At 34.0% G+C, this 5,865-nt stretch overlaps 1 long non-coding RNA gene across 1 annotated transcript; it reads left to right on the top strand.

Annotated features, from left to right (window-relative positions):
- The first annotated feature begins 2,794 nt into the window (after positions 1 to 2,794).
- On the top strand, positions 2,795 to 5,243 carry LOC114554879 (uncharacterized). Its single transcript, XR_003692483.1, has 3 exons — positions 2,795 to 2,870; positions 3,662 to 3,703; positions 4,711 to 5,243. It is a non-coding gene; the product is annotated as an uncharacterized LOC114554879 (long non-coding RNA).
- The last annotated feature ends 622 nt before the right edge of the window (positions 5,244 to 5,865 follow it).

Consider the following 5,865-nt stretch of genomic DNA (forward strand, 5'->3'; position numbering starts at 1 on the left):
TCTTTTGACTCTTCTACTTGTCTGAAGTGTCCCAGGTGAATTTTGAAGCTGCTATAAAGGCATCTGTAAGTGTTTATAATGTACAGTATTTTTCGACAACTAGAACCTCCTATAAAGTCATCCGTCATCTGTTTATACATCAGCCTCCACTTATGGATGCCCACGGGAGGAGTTATAGCTGTTGATGAAAACAGTAATAAACACATATCTGCTTACAACTACATTATGATGTAGCTACTACTAAGGATTATGATGCCATATGTGATCTACAGTGCATTAGAATTTTTTGTGAGTAAATCACCAAAAAGCCACTTAACTCTTTTTGACCCATCTTTTTCTGTGATTGATTTTTAGTAAATAGCTTCACAAAAAATGTTTGGTTGTTATGGCAGTTTTTTTTATTCTAATATCCTATCCCTTAAATGGAAGAATATAAAAAAAAATGAATGATATAATAAGATTAGGAAAGTAGTATTTGTTGCAGGTTTATTGTAAGTAAGTTTATTTAAAGTGTAAAATAAATGGACTCTAGCTAATAGGAGTACAAATAATGTCTTCTTGATATCACATTTCCCCTCTTTTCTAGGTTGTTATCTCTTGTCAGAAAGCAAACGTGTTATATTGTATTTTGTATATTTTTTTTGTATTTTATTAGTTTATTTGTCAGGGACCATGCACAGTTCAGGCCCTGTACCAGAGTTAGCTAACAGCTAATTTACATCTGTGGTCCCTGGGCAAGGGAGATAAAAGAACAATATAGACAATATAGTAGTCCCCCCCGCCTGGGACCAGCTTGTAGAACAGTAAGATAAATGTGAGAAGATCATTGAATGCAAAAACAGTTTAGCTGCGGCTATTGGTAACTGGTGTTTTATGTCTAAAATTAGCTAAACTAGCTCTGACACAGTTTTATGTTTTTTAAAATTTAAGTTAGAATCAATAATTATGCCCAGATACTTGAAATGATCAACAATATGTATCAGCTCTCCCATAATACAGATATCGGGCTAATGTTGTGTAACATTCCTCTTTATAGAGAAATGCATCCCAGGTAAAAAAGCAGTATACTTTAGTGTATTAGAAATATGAATGAAGTATATAAAGTATAAAACAAGTATGCTTCTACTTGTTGTGCTTTATTTAAAGAGTATTTAATATGTACTTTTTAAAAGTATACTTCAAAATAGATGTAATTAAGTTCAACTTCAGAGTCCAAAAAGTAAGTATACTAATTTACCAGTAATCAAATTATTTTTTAAATGTACTTTTTGAAAGTGTACTTTGTTGTTAATGTATTTTAAATTGTATAGAAGTTTTTTTTTTTTTTTTTTTTATTAAATTTGACATACTTAGAGTGGCAATTCAGTGTACTTATGGGAAGTATATTTTTTTGGAAATTAATTGTTAGTATACTTTTTTAAAGTGTACTATGATCTCACTTCATTAGAAGTGTGACTTCTGTACACTTTATACAGTACACTCTAAAATAAGTGTATTTTTAGTGGCCTATCAGAGTACTTTCATAAAATATGTTAAAATACAAAAATGTATAATGGTAACTTAGTGTACTTATAGTAAGTACACTTATTTTTAATACAGAGTTAGTATAATTTTTGAAAGTGTACACTAATTTCACTTCATCAGTAGTGTAATCTTAGTACACTGTAAACAAAGTGCACTAAATATAAGTGTACTTTTATTAGCATATTAAATACACTGAAAAAATGGGAAATAGCAGGTCTTTGAATTTACAAAAATGAATTTAGAATATGCTACGCAATTCATTTATATTCCTTTCAAGAACATGGTTCAATCATGTAGATTAAAGTTGTTTTTGTATAGATTCCTTTTCCGTTGATTGAAATTGATTGAATTGAACATTTTAAATGATCGAATTAAGCTTGGTCACTACCGGAAATGGTATATTTGAATCAAATGGCGCCAGGAAGTGTAGGTGGCACTTCCCGGGCACTGACACCAACCGTTTATATACTGTCTATGCTGCCAGTAGGGCTGGGCGATATATCGATATTATATCAATATCGTAATATGAGACTAGATATCGTCTTAGATTTTGGATATCGTAATATCGTGATATGACATAAGTGTCTTTTCCTGGTTTTAAAGGCTGCATTACAGTGAAGTGATGAACTTTTCTGAACTCACCAGACTGTTCTAGCTGTTCTATTATTAATGATTATTTATCTAATATCTAAGTGTGAAGATATTTTGCGAGAGCACCAACTGTCAACTCTAGAATATATCGCCGCAATATCAAGGTATTTGGTCAAGAATATCATATCTGATTTTCTCTATATCGCCCAGCCCTATATTAGAAAATATGGGACGTAGAAATAAGCGCTGAATATGTGTAGAAGAAAAATTTAACAATTTAAAACGTTGTAAAAAACTGAAACAAACCTTATGGAGCTTTGATTTCAAAAAAGGTACTCCTGTTGTTATACAGTATTTATGTTTACATTTTATTGTTATTTGAACAGCTGAGCATTGAACCAGGTGAAGAAACCTGTTTATTATTTATTCATTTGATTTTGCAACTGTTCACTGAAATAGCGGGTTTCTGTGAAACTACATGTGACATGTCATATTTGGCTTTGACTTTGACTGAACATTTGCTCTCACTTTGCGGAAAAAATATCGGGATATATACCGTATATCGATATTCAGCCAAAATATACCGGGATATGACTTTTGGTCCATATCGCCCAGCCCTAGCTGCCAGCACAGGCTAACTGTTTCAACAAGGACATCGCCGAAACAAGAAGAATGTGAAGAAGAATGTTGAGCATGTGTTGGCTGCCTGCAGGATTAATTCTACAGCAGCCATGTGTTGTCTTCTTCACGAAAAAGTAAGTTAACATCAATCATAATGTTTCTGTACTGCGTGTAACAGTTATAAAAGTCTGTTCACTTGTTTGTGCATTCTATAAATATATCGGTTTTCTTGTAACTAAGTTAGTTAATACCATCACTAACTAGTAACTACTTAGTTTAGCATTAATAATTGTGTTTCTCCCCCTGACGGTCCTGCTCCTAACAACGGTATTTCAATGTAGCTAACGTAATGTTAATGGCAGCCGGTGAAGAGGAGCCAGTCAGCCTCATAAGAATTAATGGTGTTAAGTGGTCGGGTTTAGTTCGCAACATTTAGATTACATTGATGCTGTTGTAACGTTACTTTATGTAACAGAAAAAAGGTCCGCCGAGTTGTTTGGGCATAACGTTATATGTTGGTTTGCTAATAGCTAAGGTTAGCTAGCTAAGACCACAGGCTTACAAGTTCAATGTAACGTCGGGTAAGAACGAACGAGTGTTGTAGCTAAAGGTGTGTGTGTGTGTGTGTGTGTGTGTGTGTGTGTGTGTGTGTGTGTGTGTGTGTGTGTGTGTGTGTGTGTGTGTGTGTGTGTGTGTGTTGATCATGTCATTTTCCTAAATCTCTCTCCACTCCTGCACACTAAAGAAGCCCTCCATAAATCATTAAGTTTTCATATTAAATGAAGCAGCGTCTTTAAGGTCGGACTCAAACTGGATTTTAGCCCACCTTTGTGTCTTTGTTGTGTGCTTTATTTTGTGTGGTCTTTTAATTATTGAGTCAATGTGCTTGGTTCACCTCACTGATTCTAAATGTTTTCTTTCATAGGATCCTATTTGAACAGTATACACAATCAAATGCTTTACAGTGGTAAGTGCTGTCATATTTATTTTTTCTTTATATATTTCCTAACCTACTCTCACAGATATCGCCATTTTAAACTTTAACAGTATCAGAAACATTAAAACACCAACTGGTTGTTTAGTGTTATTTCTTTTTTTGAAAAACATTAAGATTTTAGAATTGTGGAAAGATTATGTATGTAATTTATTGGCAAGAACGGCATACAAATTGTAAGGCCCAACGTCTATTTATTTATTTTTCATCTTTCTCCTACTATATTCATCTTTCTCAGTTTTAACCTTTCCTCTATTTATTTTCTTATCTTCATATTTGTATCTTTCTTTGTCTTTACTGTCAATCTCTTTCCTACGTGATTTGGAATTGACAGCAAGGCTAGTACCTTTGTAGGAACCATGTTGTAATATTCTTAGAGAAATATGTACCCATATGACAGTGTACACCAGTATTTGACTTCGAAGTTTAGTGTGTTTTAAAAAAACAATGCAAACCACATGTTTATATATGTTTATTACAGTTAATAATAATTAAATAATCTAAGTACTACTAACTGGTAAAGCCACATATTTTTGCAATCTGCACTTTAGTTTGTGTGATTTGTTTCTGACTTTCATATGAACGTTTACACCAAGCTTGGTCAGTGCTCAATATACTACTGTGATTTGAAATAGTTAAATAAAAGATGTAATTCATATAAATTCATGCATCCCCTAATTTCATCATCACATACAGGCCTGGCCTCCAGGAAATAACAGTTTGTTTAATCTATCTAATCTTGTGTTGTTCATACTATACAAGGATGTATTACTTGTCTTTGTTGAATAATACAGAAGACAAAGAGCTCAAAAAATTATTGCATATTAAATTGCAGTCACTATTTGTGGAAATAAATCGCAATTAGATTATTTTCTAAAATAGTTAGCCCCACTTACTACTCCCTTATGATTTAATACTTGTGTATATGTTTCTCGATTGGTCTTAGTGACTGCCCTTTTATTTATTTATTTTTTTAATAGGGCATGGATGAAGACGCCATCAACGAGGCCATTGAAGAAACCACTGTTGGGATTTATGTTCTTAAAGAACATGCTTCAAGTAATGAACCAAAGGACATTGGTATTGTCCTTGAAGGCATCAAGATGTTGCAAGATCTTTATAATGTAGCATTACCTGTTGCTACGCTGTTTGGACTAATGTACAGTATGCCCTGAACTTCAGCTACCCTGCTCGCCTTCGATCCAAAAGATTTGCATGGAACTTGATGGAGGGAAACTTACCAACAAAGCACTTGCTCTAAAAAACAGGCTCTTCCAGTGAAAGGGCCAGAGAGACTGCGCCGTCAACCAAACAGCGTAGTTGTCCCTAAAGGCATCGTTGGTATGGCTGTACTCTTTGGACTAGTTTTTTTTGTTTGAATTACGGGAACAGGATTTGCATGGAGCTGCATGGAAATAACCTTTGGCAAACCAAGCAAAAGTTTTCTTTCTAGAAAACAGACTCCTTCATTAAAGGCCAACAGGCATCTTTGGTACTGCTAGGTGAATTTTTTTTTTTTTTTTTTTTTTTTTTTTTACACAGGGTTAACATTTTTTGTCATTTGAAAAAATACTTTGAAAACAGAGTGCACAATTTAAAGGGTAACTTCGGGTTTTTCAACTTGGACCCTATGTTCCTCTGTTGTTACTGATGGGAACAACGATCTTCGACATTGTTCCAGTATAAAGAGAGTAGGCCTGTCACAATACAAGTTTTGCTGGACGATAAATTGTCCCAGAAATTATTGTGATAAACCATAATCTTGTCATCCTGAGACCATTTTCATCTAATATAATGATAATGGCATAATAATGCAGGTACACTTTTTCAAAGATCAATAAACTTTTATTTCTAAGGAATTTTTAACACTAGAACTGGAAGATATTTTAAATATCCACAATATGTCTTTGATCTCCTTTAGTAGGCTATGTCGTCTTTCACACTGTTGTACAATTGTGGAATTGCCGTTTGTGGCACGTATGTTCCCCCAGGCAATTGGTACTGACTGTCAAATGTTTGCATTATTCCTCGAGTGTTTGTGCAATAGACTGCAGACTCTGTACTGTGCACGTGCATACACACACACAAACAAACACTGGCGCCACTTTCCTGAAACCGCTTGCAAGACATCGTCC

The sequence above is a fragment of the Perca flavescens genome, chromosome 4 (genome assembly GCF_004354835.1).
Source record: "Perca flavescens isolate YP-PL-M2 chromosome 4, PFLA_1.0, whole genome shotgun sequence".
Lineage (NCBI taxonomy): Eukaryota > Metazoa > Chordata > Actinopteri > Perciformes > Percidae > Perca > Perca flavescens.